The 18244-nt window shown below is 42.3% G+C and overlaps 1 protein-coding gene across 2 annotated transcripts in view; it reads right to left on the reverse strand.

Moving 5' to 3' along the window:
- Window positions 1-18244, reverse strand: part of SEMA5B (semaphorin 5B) — a 272778-nt gene that overhangs the window by 170444 nt on the left and 84090 nt on the right. The window lies entirely within an intron of this gene.

Here is an 18244-nt window from a genome sequence, read left to right on the forward strand (position 1 = left end):
TTGTTTCCCTGCTTTGCAGGGAACATCAGGGCAATCTATTTAATACTGTTGAGCAGATTAAGATGTTGAATGAATATTGATCACTAAGCTCATTCTGACTTTAGTACATATACATACGTAGGCCAATCTTCAAGACACTTCTGATGATCAGCACTGACCGATTACATTTAATGAAAACTAGTTCAGAAACACATTTGAGTCAGGTATCATTCATTCATTTCCAGATTCAATCAGCAAAGGAGAGGGGGAAAGTTTGTTGCCTTTTCTTCAGATTAAAGGCTGCATCTGCTTTGAAAATTAATCACTTTCTGCTGTCATAAAGTCCTTCAAGAAGCAAACTGATGGATTGGCATCAGGCTGACTCACAGTAAACAGATATCCACATGCCTGCAAGCTTGTAAAGATTAAGGATGGAAAAGGATTTTTTGAGGTACACAGAGATACCATCATGAGTAATGACTTGAGAAAAACAAAGGCAAAATCTTAATTTGAAAATGCACTGTGGAGTGTTTATTAGAGAATGGGGCAGAGACACTTCCAAAGGCAGCTCTGAAGAAAATTTCATCACTTGCAACTGGATAGAAAGGAGCCAGACAAAGCACCTGAGAACATACTATCAGATGCACTCATGTTTTGGCAGGCAGATCACTTAGATAACTTTCAAAGCTCCTTTTCCATCTGATATTTCAGGAAGGCCCATAGATTTTATTACAAACCCCTGGTCCACCGAGGCCCTCAGTGAGTCTGGGCTGTTAGCAGGGAAGAGAAGAGGGGAGGAAGGACCGCTATGTCCTTGGGACACCAACATTTTTCAGGAGCACAACCCAGCCATGCACCGTGTCCCCTCTCTTCTCCCAACCCCCCGCCTCAGCCACCATGCACAGAAAAGAGCCTGCAGGCATATATTGCCTTCAAAAACTATCTATCTGACAAAGTGACTGCCTGGCCGTGTCCTGGCTTGAAATCAGAGAACTGGCAGGACATTCAAAACATCCCTTGTGGTCCACAGGCATCCTTCCCCCCTCTCCCCCCCGCAGTCACTGGCGTCCCAGGGATGCCCTTGTTGTGGGCAGCACGATAACAAAGAACGGATAACGACTCCAATTAGGAGGTGTGAATGTCATTCCACTCCCCCTGCTCTCTTCCAGGTCACCATGAATGTGTTTGAAAACTACTGGCACAGCAATTTAACGATAATTCAGATTTAATTTGCACTCTGTCATCTCTGTTTTTTCTATAGGCTTTAATAGTTTAATTTAACAGTCTTAAACACTGTCTGTATTACCAAGACATAATGTGTATTTCAGATTTGAGCAGCTGCATGGCACAAAATAATATTTCACATTTATATTGCGCCTTTCATGCCGAAGATGCTGAAAAATGCCTTGATTACTATATCCACACAAGAATCAACTCATCCATCACTGAAATGCAGTCACTTCTACGTTGGAAACCTCATCAGTCTTTAATAATTTAGGCAAAATAGAGCAGAATATTCCACTCTATGAGGAGGCAAGTTGAGCAGGTAAAATTAAGTTATCCAAAACTGCAGTTGGGCAGGGCTGTCTCACAGTCTTACCCTCATGACAGGAAGTTTTTTATGACTCTCAGCTACCTAATCAAAAGGCAGTACCTGCAGGAACAGTTTCCCTTGCACCAGCATGGCTTATTACCGGTCAAGGGAAGGAAGGCTCTATTGTCTACTGCCCGGCTCAGCTCTGCCTCTCCCTCTGCCACTTCCCCTCTGGGTCAGCAAGTCTGATGCCAGTCAGAACAGACCCTTGAAAACATGAAGAAGCAGTGAAATGACTGCCAAAGTTTCTCACTCTGGCACTGTCCAGGCCGGATCCTTCAACCCAGTGAGAAAGCACCCACTGATGTCACTGTGCTCTGAATCAGGCCCTAATGAAGCCCAGCCCTGCTCTGCCCTTCAGCCCCACGCCTGCTCCCACCACCAGCTGCCAAATTCCCAACTGAACAGCTGCCCGGGGAGAGCACCTTTCATGTCTCAGGGAGTGCTCTGCTCAATCTTTCAACAATCAGCAGAGGAGAGCTCTCATACACACGTAGATGGAAACCATCTGGTGATGAATTTGGCTCTAAAAGCAGGGTCCCACCTGCTTTAGCTGCCCCATGACCCCTTCTCTGACCAGAGCAAATCCATGGTGTTGCAGCCTCTTCCCAAGATGTCATGTTCTCCAGGCCCTGGCAGCCATGGAAGGTGCTGCTTTCCCATGTAGTATCCCAGCTCAAGCTTTGTCCCACTGGCACATTTTTAAAGTAACAGGGAAGTGGGTGGGTGGAGAACAAATGTGTCAAGCTTAATAAAGATTCTCTCTATTTCCAAGAGCATTATCATCCATGTTCATCACTTATTAAAAGGCTTTCATTTATGAAGCCTTTAAAGCCCAGTTTAATAACCTGCAATCATTACTTGAATCACAAAATTTGCTTTTTATTATATTTTGTAAATGAAGCACTGTAGCATTTAATGTAAATTATATTTTCCTCTTCCTCTTTTATCCATGTTTTTAAAGCCATTATGATCAGGTGTTTTTCTCAACCTCCCCTAAAAATGCACTGCACAATATCTGTGTGCCCATTGTTCCTGGGATTTGAGTACAGCAATAAAAGAACAAAGATAATAAACCAGCCTTTCCTGTGTGCTTGCTGCCTCTGAGGTTTCTAACTGGACTGCTCAGACCATTCTCTCTCCCCAGGAGGAGCCTCGAGGTCCCCTTATATCCAGGAGACATAAAAAGGAATTTGTTCATTATTAATACAGTGTCTCCAGGAGGCTTTTTTTTTTTTTTTTTTAAATCAGAGTATAAATTCAGATGGAATTTATATATGTGCAGACTGAGAACACCGCACTGTTGATGGGGTGGTCTGGAGTTATGGATGAAGGCATGGTAACAAACCATCAGTAAGATTCTGCAGCTGGGGACTTATCAAGAGTCACAGCCATTTCAGGCCAGTGAGAAAGACATTCACCATTTAACTGAACGAGGACCTTTCAGGGACTGTGGCTACTGAGCTGCCAGGATGGCAGTAGGGGCAGCCACCTGCCTGATGAGATGGCACAGAAATGCTTCTCAGCCCCAAGTCTAGTGTGCGCTCTCCCAGCATGTACCAGCACATCCTGACACATAATTATGCCTCTGCAGCCCCAGACTTGTGGCAGCAGGTCTCATGTCCTTCATGAGGCCAGTCTTTCACAGAGACAAAATGAAAACATTAGAACACCTGGAGTAAAACCAGAAGGAAAAATAAAACAGGAAGAAAATTAAATACTGGAAACAGGTCAAAACTGCAAAGCTGAGAGATGTGGATCCAAAATTTGGAGCAATTCTAATCAGGGGTTTGGTTCTGGCTCATCTGTAATTGAAATGAAGTAAAAATCTGCCTGAGACAGTCAACAATCTCAGCTGTTTCCGAGATCTGGCTTTCATTAATTTCATTAACATCTAAAATGCATTCTTATTGCTTGTTCTTATGCTGAAGAGTAAGCGAAGTAACAACACACCAGGAACCAGTTTATCTTTGTCTTCGCAGAGGAGCAGATGCAGTATCAGTCTCAGGGGCACACAGACCCCTTGCATGGAAAATGGCAGCAAAAAATTGTGCAAGAGTGGAAATCTTTAGCCTGAAAAATAAATAAATTGGAACTAGCACTTTGATCAGTCCCTCATGCACTTTGGGGAGCTGCACCAGCATTATTAGTATTAATCAGTGTGATAATCTCAAGCTACACTGTGCCAGCCTTGTTCCAGAAGAAACAGTCAAAAAGCCAGAACTCATATGGAGCCCTCCCAAGAACCTGTGCTTTGTGAAGCCAGATCTGGGGATCCTGCAGAAGGCTCACACTCTTCCTGATTATCATGGAAGGATAAATATCACAGACCAAGTTCCTGGTCAGAGGGATGCATTAAACATGCTCTAGTCGGGTATGTGACCCAGCGTAAAATGGCATTTCCACCCTTCCCTTCAATTCAGACATTTAAGAACAAGGTGAAAATGGGAATTGGGAGGCTGGTTCCTCATGCCTCTGAAACAAAGCTGCAGCAGCTGATGAGATGAATTTCCCCACTGCTCTGGAGGAGTTAAAACCTCGGCCCGTGTGGCAGAAGGGGCCGCGCGTGTCCACAGCCCCAGCAGTCGCAGTGTGGGCTCTGCCCATCCGCCAGCCCTGCCAAGAGAAACCCTGCACACACCAAAGCCAAATCCAGCAGCACTTTGGGGCACACACCACTGCTTGGGAGGGGGAAGGAAGCCACCATGCAGTATATCAGGGCACAGAAACTCTGGACAAACTTTTAGTCCAATTCTCCTTGATCTAAACCATTTTGCCAGACTCCATCTCTCCTCTAGTGTAACGCAAGTCACCGACAGGGCGACTAGAGGGTGCTACAACATATATGGGCCTCGGATTCCAGCCCTTGGCATTTAGAAATTCATGGCATAAATTAACTGTTCAACTCTGTGATGATGTTGATTTGCTTCACTTGGCATAAGCAGTTATTTTGCTACAAGAAAGATGATACTTTCTGAGACCTGTCATCCTTGGGTTTTCAAATCCACTGGCATGTTTAATAGCAAAAAATATGAAAGGCAAAAATAGTCTTGTACAGATAAAGACCGCCGTGTCACAAACGACAATGCAGTTTAATTAAGCCAACTCACATATATTATATTCCACCCATAAAACTTAATATCAGCTAAAAATTCCCATCAAATGCAAATTTTCCTCAGTGATTTATTTATGTAATTGTGAGACAGAGAAAGCACACAAAAGCAGTGGGAGCTGCAGGCTGAAGTAAACAGTGTTGTCAGAATATGCAAAACAAGGGAAGAACACAAAAAAAAGAGAAGGAGAAGGAAGGGACAAACATTCTCTGGCTGGAAAGTTATTGAGTGTGTGGAGCCAAAGGGGAGTGTAAAGCTTGGAAAGGAATTTCTACATGTAACCTACAGACTCTACTCTATTTCCACGCCCAGCATCTCTCCCATTTAGCTAACAAATGAAAAATCTTTTTGGGGGTAGACGTAGGGTTAGATTTGTGGTTTTAAAGGTCATTGCCTAAAACCAGCACCGCAGCAGGCAGAAAGGAGCTTTGCAGTTGGTCGGCTTCGGCGTATCCCACACTTTGAGGGGCACTGGCAGTGAGGTAATCCCTTAGGAATGTGTGTGCGGTTGGATGGCTGTGAAAAGAGAGCGGTCAGCTACCAAAGCTCTGTGCTGAACATTCACGTCACACACACACAATCATTTTTCTTGTTAAGTATTGAGAAGAATGGGAACATTATAAATGCAGTATCTTCTCTAGCTACAAGTTTAGCAGCTTTAAAAAGATCTCCCTCCCTGCTCCTCCACTCCACCAGCTGTGCTGCACCTCCATCCCCAAACCAAATCACATACTGAACTTTATAAGACATAAAAAAAAAGGGGGGGAGGGAAAATTAAATACAACTGAACTAAAGTTAAAGAGTGAGAAGTTTAAAAGGTGATGATGCAGAAAACTGTTAAAAGTGTTTCAAGGTCACTTGTCTATCTGAAAATGACACTTTATTGAACACATAGCCCCATGCCACATGATTGGGTTATATCCATATCCATATTCAAAGCAAGTGCTTTCCTCTCTACATGCTGAGGAGTCATTATAGCAACAGATGAGTTTGCTTTGCCAGTGCCAGGTAGTATTGGTAGTGCTGCTTGTTGACAGTATCTTTATCTTTTGCTTGAGGCACTTGGCAATTTGCTGCAGGGAGACAGAGTAAGTGTTAATCAGGCATCTCAGCCCAAAATCAAGAACATCATGGAAAGTTTCCCACTTATTTTAGTGAGTTTTGTATCAAGCCCTAAGCAGGGAAAAATGCCATATAATGCTTTCAGTCACTTTTCTGATCATTTGCCAATAAGGCTAGACAGATAATCTTCCCTTTTTTCTTTTCTTTTTTTTTCCCCCTTCCTTTCTTCCTGTTTCAAATGGCCCTGCATTGGCATTTATCTGTCCACTTTCATATGTACTTGTTCACCCTCTGCTTAGCTCAGGGGACTAGGGCTCACAGTTTGCCTGCACAGAAGTGAGATAACAGCACCTCACAGAAGTAATTTTCAAATTAATGGTATCTACAAAAAAAAGAGAGAATTAGACCAATAACATGCCTCATTTGAAAATATTTTTTCTGTTTTCTAAAAAAGTTGCAGATGCTCAAACTCACAGGACTAGATTAAGTTTCTAGGTCAGTAAACTCCTGATTATGAGATTATTAGCTTGAATGGCACATTTAAATGCCAATCTCTTTTCTTGCAGGAAACAAACAATTTAAACATGCAATTCTTGACCCACTCTACTACCTTTAAACTTACTGTTTAACAAAACCAAAGAAAGAAGGGTGGTGAAAAGTTGCCAATCCACTTCAAAGCTTCTTCTATATTTGTGGGTAAGCAAAGTCCAAAAAGGATTAATGAATGTACTCAGAGAGATGAAAACTCACTGGGAACAAACTTTCTAGAACTAAGCAGCTAAAGACAGAAACAGATGCTCTGTACCACGGGCTAGAATGCAAATTTACTTCAAATGTATTACAAATTTTAGCCTTCAACTTCTAAGCATGCATATAGAAATGTCTTTACAGCTGTAACTAATTTCAGCACAGAGGCCTTCAACAACGTGGCACTGGGGAAGGTCCTGAATGGTGTCTGGTACTGCTTACTTCCAGCTGAGCATTTCCCCACAGTGTAACTCCTCTCCCTCAGGAGACGCTAACACTCCACAAATACTAACTGACCAAGCCTTAAAATCCAACTGTTTCCACTAGCTCAAAGCCCTCAACTTCGCCAGTGGGAAAAGTGAGATACAGTGCCACCAAGAAACCTAAGGCACAATTCCCTTGTCTGCTGGGGAACTAAGTCCCCTATGAGACCATATCTTAACACTATCCTCAAGTATTTCACAACAGGATGTGAAATGCCCACTTCATACAAGGAGGACCACCTTTGCACTCTCTATTAATGAAGGTCATTAACTCACACAGATAAAAGGTGCTTTCTTGGTTTCCATCTCTACCACCATGACTACAACAAAGTCTCCTCATGCTTCACTTCCAGAATGGCTGCCCCCACTGGAATTTCTGTGAATGGTTCATCTCCTATGCAAGGTATCCAGGAAGGTGATTTAAAAATTGTCTATATGAAATGATTCCCATGATTTCAAAACTGCCCCAATTCTGCATGTTTGGAAGGAGACAATCGGGGCAATGGTTAAAAAAATTACACTACTAAAAAGTTATTTTCCTTTCAACTATTGTATCAAGTTCATTAATACCTTCTGCTGTTGGTGAAATGATCCCCCATTACCATTTCAATTTATTATTGCTGCTCCATTAATGAGACCACAAAAAATGGAAATGAGGCCTATAAATATGCTAAGAGTTAAAGTCACGAATCGTAACAGCGTGCGCACTTTATGAGTAATGTTTTGGTACCACTGGCATTCAAAACTGCATGGAAGGAAGGCTCTGCAGCATAAGCATCTGCTTAACAAACAACACCCCAAAAGGTCCAAACAGAAAACCACAATTCCTGAAACTACAGTTTAAAATATCAGCAGAGTCAAATCAGTCTTAACCGCAGCTGCTGAGCTCCATGCAGTGCATTGTTAAAATGCTTCTGGAGAAGGACCTTCCTTTCTCAGGGAAGGTCACTGGGACTGTTAAATTTCAACCAGCAAATACTGCAGGAGGAAAGATCTGTCTCCATGTCCTTTGCTTAAAAATCCTTTACTCCATGTTAAATGTCTACTTACTGGCACCACACCCAGTACTGGGGGATATTGATCCCTTGATAGTGCATCACATCTTCCAGGAGAAAGGGCAGAGAGTTCCAGTCTTGGGAATCACACTGGGATTTATTTGAGAAATAAATTTATTGCCAGGTAGCCTTTTAGATCCATCAGGCTCCCACAGTTCCTCTGTTGATATTTTCTCCAACAGACAGTGCATATCCTCCATGGGTCAAGAAACATCCTTATGCAAATGGCATTACTGCAACTTGCATTTTCAATTATTAATATTCCACTTCCCGTCTTACAAATGTTTTCAGAAAAGGAGGAAAGCAGCAGCTCATTCCCCCGGGAACAAAAACACAAAATGTGATACCTCGCTGAGTTAGGAAAGGAACAGTCCTTTCAGCACAGGGATGTCATATCATGCTAGCAACATTTTTGTTTCTGCATTTCATTTCTCTCTACTGATTAAAAATGATCAATTCTACCCCATTTTTTGAGCATAGCTGACAGCACTAGACTTATGCTAAATGAAATGTGTAGCACTAGCACTAGCACTACCATCTTCCAAGGAACAAGCTTATAATTATTACATTAATTTTTATGATTTACTTTCCAGGAATCTTGGATTTCATGACAGGGACTGGCTTTGCTCTGAGGTCCCACAGTGTCAGTGAGATGAGAGCACTGCAGTCCATGCTGCTTTTAAGCATTAACAGAAGAAATGGCCTAAATTAGCCAGTTTTCCATGGCAGCAATAGTGGTTTGGAAAAAAATTCAGACACCTTCAGTAAGATGAAGTAAAATAAAAACATGAAAAGCAAACTATTTAATGAGAGCACAGGCTATTTCAATAAATCTAGTTATTTGATAAGCAGACTGCCACTGTCAGCCTTTTATCATCCGTGAAAATGCAGGATGGATCTTCTCTGTTTGCTTACAATTTCAGACCTTCCCCTTCTGATCAACATCAGCATTTTGTTCCAGTGCCTCTAAGGACATGGATTGCAAGCAACCAGCCAGATTCCACCTTTCAGGAAGACTCTAAAGACTGACAACACAGGCATGGCTCAGTGCTGTGTACATATGGCACACAGTCTGGGTAGTTTGAGGCTGTTAAATGTTCAACCTCTACTGAGTTTGCCTAAAGGGAAGGAAAACGGCTCCTGCTGAGAGTGTATGCACATAAAACTGTAACAAACATTTGATTTTAGCTTCTCTGAAGCAGAATTAGTCTGTGCATTCTGCACTGCCAGTTCCTACTGCAGCTGCTCAGAAGAGATGGCTTTGGAGGGTTATTAATTCCCATATTAATGGTCAGACTCCCCCATAATGCTGAAATATAGGCTCCCGAGTGTGTTTCAGTCTTAGTTTCCCACACGTCTTTCAATCCTTTCATAATAAGCAGATAAAGTCATTATTTGGATGAAAAGGACTTCAGTCCAACACAGGCTCACAGTACTTTATCTAGCTTTATGATTCAACTACACATTTTACCATCTATATTAAAAAAAAAAAAAAAAAACTGCTTCAAAAAAAAAGCTAGAAAATAATTTTAAATGTACAGCAGGTTCCAGGGAAACTGCTGAAACAGCTACATCCTGTGTGCACTGTTTGTTTGTGCTGAACTGGTTAGCAGGAGAGAAAGGCTCAGATATGATTTTTAAACTAGGCTGGTGAAAAATGTTTCACTCTCCAACAGAGTTGATTTGAAAGGATTATTTCTCTGCTACACTCTGAGAAAGCAATGCTGCCAGATGTCATGAATCTAAAATGCTTTATCTAAATCATAAGATATCACCTGAAATCATGTGTACTTTACATACCATGCAGACCCTTTCTGTCCTTTTGCTGAAGTTTAGGTAGTAAGCTTAGAGGTACTACTGAAACAACCCCAGAAAACTCTCTGTGATGCCTTAGGATTTTAGCTTTTATATTTTTCATATCCTGTAATGCTTTAGTGTGTAACTCTAAGACTCCATAGAGCCTGTTAGCTACTGTTCTCCCATTCTGGTTAGACATAACAAATCCTCTCTAGGCCTGAACTTCAAGGGCACCTTACTGTCTCAGGCCCTGGAATATGTAAATGAAGTGGCTTAAGGGAGGGAACAAACTTGGGGTAATGACTTCATTACCTGAACTTGTAATTGGAGAATTAATCCCAATATGCAAATGGACTAAACTTATAAAAGTATGAAAACCCATGACCTGGTTGTCCATTTTGGGTGTAGCCTCTCTGAAGGCTTTTGACTGCCCAAAGTGCACCTGAAGGCTCTTCAATAAATACCCACTTTCATCCTCTTAATTTTGTCTAGCCTCTGTTTTCAGCCCCATCAAGGCATCATATGGAGATTGAAACAGCTTGAACTGGAGCAAAGCAGAAGTTACTCCATCAAAGTCAGCTCTTTAGTACTGAAGTTTGTCTCAGTTATGCTGGCTAAGGATCTGACTCTACTATCTACAGATTGAAAGATGCTAAAAATGGAGTATTTTTATATGCTCTACCAAATATAAAATATGTGACTGAAACGTAGGCAGAGATTCATCTCACCCTACTTTATTCACCTGGGCTAAGCTAGGCTGCAAGGCCTTGGTATGTCAGCAGGAGGAGATCAGCAGCCCCAAAGGTCAGCTCTTGTCACTCGTGGGAAGGCCCTTATGGTGAGCCACGCTCTGGAGATGCTCATCTCCTTCCTCCACTGCAGAACAAAACTGGATTATGACAGATTGTCCCAATCAGTTGTAACAAAACAATCTGATAGTTATGCAAAACTCCTCCCCTTTTTCTCCCCCACTATTTTTGTGTCAGCATGAATCCACTGACTTTGGCAAGGTTATTCACACTTAAATCCAACTAGCCATAATACTCTCCATAAAGCCATGTTCCCCTGGACTGAAAGCTGCTGAGGGTGCTGATTTCAGTTGTCCTAACTTCTCTAGAAAAGGTGCCCAAAAAGCAAGAGACTCACAGATTGTCATTTACATAAGGCCTTTCATTCTTTTCATCCAGGTTTTACCTTAACAAGAAATTTGGTTTGACATCAGACAACACAAAACAACCGAGAAATATAAATCACTGTAACAGCCCCTCACAACAGGATGAATTGCCCTAGATGTGAAGCAAAAGCAGATATTGTTCACACTTCACTGCATCACTTACAGTGAATTTTGCTGAAGTTTTTGAGAGTTAATAAGCTGCCTGCTTTTCTTTCAGTCTTCAACAGTGTCAAGTCTGTATAGAGAGAGGTACAGAAACAGTATCTGATCTACAGCTAGAAACTAAAGAGCTTATTTCCCCTCATCTGGTGAAGAATCCAGTAAGCCTCTTAGGCATACTGTTGAAACCACAGTAAGGACAGTCTAACCTTTCCTAGAATTGAAGGATCAGGAAAAAAGTAAGAAACAAGAGGCACACAAGTTGTTAAATAGAGTATGCTTGGGGAGAGCTTTAATCAAAGGCGATGCATGGGGTAGGTCCTTTAGCAGACACTGCAGCACTCACTTCATACAGGGAACTGCCTGGGACTGTGCCTAGCCTTGAGTTGTTGGAGCTGATTCCACCCTTGAGCACCTCTCTTCCCCATCTGCAAAATGATGATAAATCCTTATGAATAAAAGTCAGGAGATGGGAGCTAAGCCTTATCCTTCATGTCTTCAGGCAGGCAACACCCTGGGGAAATCAGTGTGGGACTTCCCAGGTAAAAGGTTAGAGGACAGAGCCCAAAGCTGTGGAACAAAGCCTGCATAAGGGGGAAGGGGTGACCCAAGTACCATGCCCTTCACATATCTCCCGAGTGGTGCAAAGTATTTCCCAAGTTTATTGTTGCAAAGCAAAGCTGAGATATATTGCTCCTCTATAAACACAGACATTTCATCAGAGGACATCAAGACAAGTTTTGCCTTTGTTTTGCCCTTCATAAATTAAAAAGGCATCTCCCAAATAAACAAATTCCTTTCTTGTTACATTGTCTCCAAACACACTTCTTCCACCTGGAGCCAGCCTCTGCAGCAGCTATAATTTTGCTCCGATATGGTAAACGTCCTCCTTTCCCTTCCTCCTTCTCTCCCCTTTTCTACCTGGGGAATTCAGCTGCTTGTAGAAAAACTTGAAAAGAGAAAAAAGGAATAAAAAAGTTGGCTTGCATGGCCCAGAAATAAGAACTGAAAAAAAAGTGAAACCTTATGCTTTGTCCCCAGTGGCTCAGGGACTTGGAGCCAAACCAAGGCCATGAAAACAGAATATTGCTCTTTGTTAGCAATAAATAAATAAATAAAGGACTACTCACTCTTGCCCTTTGGGATATGTTTTCTAAGGAGGAAGAAATTCCCTGTGGAGTTTATTATGTGTAGGAGGGATGTGTGCCTCCTAGGGAAAAGCAGTGGGGGCAGTTTTTCCCTTGGTGATTTCTTTCCCGCTTTTCTATCACTTTTTTATTAATTTTTGCAAGTCTCACTCCCCTCCTTTCTGCAATAAGGGAAGCCACACAAAGGAACATGCAGGTAATTCAGCCACTCAAAACTACACAACATCTCCTTTCCTATATAAACTATCAGTGTGTGGCCTGGGTTTCATTTGCAACTGTAAATGAAACAGGCCTACAACTGTGTTCATAATCCTCCTTAATTGAATTTCTGTGACAAAACCCAGACAAAATTATTACCCTCAAGTTAACAGTTTGTGCGAAGTAGCCAAGGGTTCCTGGGAAGCTTTAAAACAAATGCAGGACAAAACTGGATATCACAAAGCAGTTATTTGGTGTTGGTACCATTTGTTTGAAGCGGGGGGAGGTTTCCCTGGAGGAACAAGGCCATTTTAGTATGAAGGACAGGCCAGGAATTCAACACAGGATGAAAAAAAAGCGAGAATTAAATAAGCAGTGGATGAGCTTGGATGTAAACCAGCAGATACTGCTCACACCACAGCTACTGGAAGGAGGTGTTGGGCTATTCTGGCTATTTGAAGGGCAGCATCATTCACAACTTGGTGTGGCTCATGGGAGAGTTTCACAAATCCAGAAGGACTTAAAACAACTGCTAGCTTTGTGTTGAAGTTCACACCCCATTGAAAGGGTATCTCCTTTAAAGTCCTCACGTAATAATTTCCTCCAACTAGATCATCAGTTATACTGTAAACATACAGAGCCTTAGTAATGATGTCAGGCTGCTGGTAAAATATCTAAACTTACTTTTAAAATGTGAGAACCACTGCTAAATGAAAGCAGTGATACAAAAAAGGCACTGTCCTGCAGGGCACTCCCATTGCTTGCAGAAGAAAAGAATTAAAGCCTTTCCTGTTACCCAAATTTAGTGTTTGTTTTTATTTTAGATGATACAGATGTTTTCTTGACAAATTGGGCAAAGCTGATGTGAACAGAGATGTCTGTTTGCAACAGCTAATTTTGTGTGTCATTGCCATGTACTCGGACAGACATTCTATTTTAGCCCAAAGTACTGTGTTTAAGTCATCTCTGTATCAACTGGTAACTAAAGCAAACTAGCAAAGTTGTTAGGGATCAAAGCAGACTCTTTATGCTTCAGTTTACAGAGTTGATCAGAGCAGGGAAAACCATGTCATCCCAAGGCAGTGCCTGCCTGGGTACCACCCCACATGCTCATAGAAGTTAATATCCTTTGCATTTTAAGCAGAAGGCAAGGCTACAAGGGAATGGGGAAGGCTGAGGTAATGGAAATAGAAATCCTACAATTCCTCAGTATGCGCCCGTGTCTTGTGTGTTACCCAGGCCTCTTGCAGGCAGAGAATTGATGGAAATTTAGGGGTAGAGGAGGCTGGCGGGGCCTCATGTTAAATTTTCCTCCAAGTAAAATATTGCTGTAGGTGATGAAATGAGCATTACTGCTCAGAGACAGGCAGGCAGAGACCAGAACTCATTTCCACAGACCTCCGTGCCATGAAGGATAGTGGGTCTCTGTCCCCACCCTCACTTGCAAGGCAAAGCTGACATAATGAGGGACCTCAGAAGAGTTTCCAGGAGACATATCCACTCCCAGGGATGCAGAGGGGTAACAATCCTGCTAGTGCTTTCTTCAGGGTCTTTGCTGTGCCAAATGTTTCAGCAGTTGCATTAATACCTGTCTTTGAGAGATTGCTCATTAGTCCTTGGGTCCTGTGCCACTTTAAGCAACCTTTTCAGAACAAATTTTTATAGCTTGTGTGCTCTGTTTTTCTTCAGGCCACAAGTTAAACACATTGAACAACATGGAAGAAAAAAATAAACACTGAGTCAGAAATAAATAGATGCATATGCACATGCCTAATTCCCCCCCCCCCACACACACACACAATCAGGGCCAGAGATCAGTGTTTTCAGGAAAAGGCATGAGGGAACAAATTATCACAGTGCTTTGTCACTGTGGCAAAAGAAAGAAAAAGGAACATTGAAAAGGGTGATGAAATGTTTCAAGAAAAAGCAATATATTTTTATGTACTTGTAAAATCCATTGGCAATGACTTTTCTGGTTAATTAGTTTAATCTTATTAAACTAAAAACCTATTTGTAAAATCCAGACATATTCAAGTGTAAGTCCAATTTCTTCACCGTAAGCCAATGCGCCATTTCAAAAAAGAAAATTTAGCAATACAAACCAGTTTCCATCAGGCTGAAAGTACAGCACTTTTATTGGGAAGAGAAATGGATAGAGTGCTTGACTTTTCTAAAATGCACTTTGGAAAAATCATGTTACTCATTTACCCCAAAATTGCAGTCCTCTCCCTCCCTGGCCCAGTGAAAATGGATGAATATTTTGGCCCAATTATGCAGTAATTTATAAATCAACATTCTGCTGTCTTTCCTTGCACTTGTCATGTTCAACTTCATCCTCTTTATTAGACCACTCTTCTTGCCATTAAATAGTCCCTCTGTCTCACTTGCCAAAGAACTGCCAATGGACCCCTGATTTTCCAGAAGAATAGACTCAGCTTTACCAATGGAAAAGGACCTCTAATGTACCATGGACACAGCACAGTGAAGCATGGTAATTTGCCTGTGTTAATGATGCTACTTCACAATTATCAGGAAAACAAAAATCTCTAATAGCTAAATGACACCCAGTCCTTCTGCAGCCTGTTGAATTCAAAAATCAGTGGGAGCAAAACTCAACATCCTTTAAGAGATAAGCTAAAAGTGGCTGCAATGTTCCTTCTCCCACCCCCCCCCTTCAAATTCCTGATCTGCACTGAATCACTAAAATGGGTGATTTGGTGCTGGGAGCAGGACAAAAAAAGCCCAAACCAAGTGTTTCAAAATGTTTTAGCAGCTCAAAAGCAAGTGGAGAAAAATTAATGAACATATATGTAAATGTTTTGGACATACTATACAATGGCATGATTTTGTGCAAAATACCACTGTAAAGCAGGACTAATGTATAATTCATGGTTTTCTCTTTTTTAGGTGAAAAGAGGAAGTCATTACTGTGGGAATGACAGAGGGGCAATCTGCATGTGCCATTGCTTACTTTTGAAGAAGCTCCAGTTCCACAGAGCTCTGAGCTCTTGAGTGCTAAATCAACCCTGAGAAGTGTCTTCAGCCACAGTTCTCATCAGAAAGCTTCTTAGAGCTGGGTTCCCTAGGCTGTCTGGCTAGGCAAAACACTGATTGCTTTGGCCAGTCAAAGAGTCATTGCTCCAAAAGTCAATCTTCAAATACAGCACATTAAGATACTCTGTGGAAGAAACTCTGCTCTCCTATTTGGCCAAATATGACAGGCAGAACAGCACCAGCTTTGATGACATTATTTGGAATGCACAAGAAGGAACCTGGGATCATAAACAATCATATGGTGCATGTTTGGTAATCCTTTGGCACTGTTGAAAGGTTGGAGAAGAGACTCAAACACAGGTTTATGAAAAAAAGATGAACAATATTTACAATATTGCTCATTTAAGAGAAGGCTTCTGTGATATTTTCCAAGGGCAGAGGCAGTGATTTGTCATCCAGTTGCAGTTCTGTAGATTTTGTAGCTGTCTCATTGGCACACTCCACACGTTCCTTGTCCAAAACTTTCTGGTACAGCTGTGCAAAACAGGAGCAGGACTTGAATTCAAGAGTGGCTGAGAATTTAGGATCAAGCCATTTCAATTTCATCTCCATTTCATTTCACAGACTCACACAGAATCACAGAATCATTTAGGCCGAAAAAGACCTCTGAGATCATCAAGTCCAACCTGTGACCAACCTCCAACTTGTCAACCAGACTATGGCACTGAGTGCCACATCCAGTCATTTCTTGAACACCTCCAGGGATGGTGACTCCACCTCCTCTGTGGGAAGCCCCTTCCAATGCAACACTTGTCCAGGCATTCTTCAATCCATGATGTTTATTACTTAACAGACCCTATCCCAGTTAAGTGACAGCTTTTACTGTAGAGTGCTTAGGGTGTTGTTGGGGATGGAAGGTGGGGGAAAATAAGATTATTTACTGTAGAGCTCTATACTTGATTCTCTTATTGTTGTATCGTCTTGGGGTGATTTTATGATAAAACTCTGTTCCCCTATTGTCTACTTATTGCCCAGAAATGGGTCCTGCAGCTTTAAGCTGGGTCCGAGGGGGAGCCAGGAAAATTCCTCAGCACGGTTTGTGTTCAAGGACTCACTCCCCTGTATTGCTCGGCTCTACTTGAAGCGGGAGAGAGTGGGTTCCTGCTTCTAGCCAGCTTGTGAGCTAAGAGGTTTTTTTCCAGGACTGCATACCAGCATACCAAAATCGTCTGGTAACTTCTTCTTCTTCTTCTGGAGCTGTTCAGCCTAGCTGTGATCCAAGAACCAGATCATCGGACCCCGTGGACCAGCAGAGAGGCTGCGAGGATGCTGCATCCTGGCCCCTCGGGAAGGGTCAAGCCAGCTACAGAGGGAACTCTAAATCCTCCAGCTTTCTCCGCATCGAGGAGGTTTAATATTTTAACAGTTATTCACTTTTCCTGTGCCCTGCTGGCACTTTGTTTGTTAAATAAATAGTTTTTTTCACTTTCCTCCAAGAATTTCCTCTCGTATCAGTGGGGGAGGGAGTGCTGAAATCTGCCTTCTGTGGAGGATATGTTCCTTCCAGAGCATTTCCCCCTAAATTTGTCTCAAACTGAGACACTTATGAAACTATGTGCTTACCACAGGAAAGGTTTGTCAATGCAGGTTGAAAATAAGCACCTGAAGACTCTCTAAATACCTGTTTATTCAATCTGAAGTAGCACTCAAGGGATGTACTAAAATCTTCAAGACAAATGCGACACACCATGTATTAAAAATTCTCCAAAATGTTGTATTATTAAGTCTTTCTTTACTAACATGCCTGCTTCAACTGAAAGATATGTTCTAAAAATCCTACAAGATGGGTGTTTAAATAGCTGGCTCAATGTTTGATTTGCAGAAAATGTGGCTACAGCACTAACAACCAGGCCTTGGGAGAGACATAAGCAAAGGAGCACTGTGACCTGCCTTGAACACCAAACGATTTACTGTAATTTTAAATATTAACATTTTCTGAATGAATAGTTTTGATACCTTTCATCTTGTGTTTTGCAGACTTTGCCAAGTTGAGACCATAATACTTATAAGCAATTTATCAGCAAAACCATGGCTGACTCTACAGAGGCCTGATATTTGAGATCTGCCCAGGCAATCTTGCTGTGAAGTCAAGGGGCCAAGGAAAGACTCCCAGCTGCAACCCAGCTGAAGTGGTTCTCCAGTGGGGCATTTAATCTCCCAAGCAGGCCTTGCTCACAGCTGCCTGGCAGTGTGCAAAAGGCATGATGTCTTCCAGGGGCTGAATGCAAAATAAACTGCACCCCTGGGGCAAAATTCACACCTCCTAATTCCAGCAGAACTAGCAGAGATGCTCTTTCAGATGGCCAGGGCAGGAAACCAGGACAGCTCTCGATGCTACCAATGAATAGCCATCCCCTCATCCTGCCAGTGCCACCCCCACCTTTGGGGCAGCAGAAGGCCTGCAAGCAAAGCCAGAGGCAGGGACAGAGCAGGTTTACAGGCCACAGCCACCTTTTACTGCGGGCAGGGGCATCCCTGCGCTGCAAAGCCTTGAGCCCCTCAGTGATCACATCAAGGGAGGCCACAGATCATCCCTCCTCTACCCTTGTCTAAAGCAACAGCAACACAATAAAAAGCCATGTGAGCAGAAAGGCTGGAGGAGCTCACACAGCAAAGTTTCTTCTCTTGGTGTCTCTCTTGATATCAAACTGCTCATGTGAACAGTACTGCTCATGTACAGGGTTGCCAGCACCTGGAGATGGTGCAAGGTACAACTTAAGTATTATCCATGATTCTCCCTCTAGATTTTGCAAGATGAGTGCACAGGCAAAATCATTATATTCATTAAAGTAGTGGTATCTCTTTTGCTTGCTACTTGCTAGGCAAGTATAGCCACCAAGGTGTGCAGCTATTAAATGTCAACCACAGTTCCAACCACCCTTTTTTGTTCTTCACCTTCCT

The sequence above is a fragment of the Aphelocoma coerulescens genome, chromosome 7, assembly GCF_041296385.1.
Source record: "Aphelocoma coerulescens isolate FSJ_1873_10779 chromosome 7, UR_Acoe_1.0, whole genome shotgun sequence".
Classification (NCBI taxonomy): domain Eukaryota; kingdom Metazoa; phylum Chordata; class Aves; order Passeriformes; family Corvidae; genus Aphelocoma; species Aphelocoma coerulescens.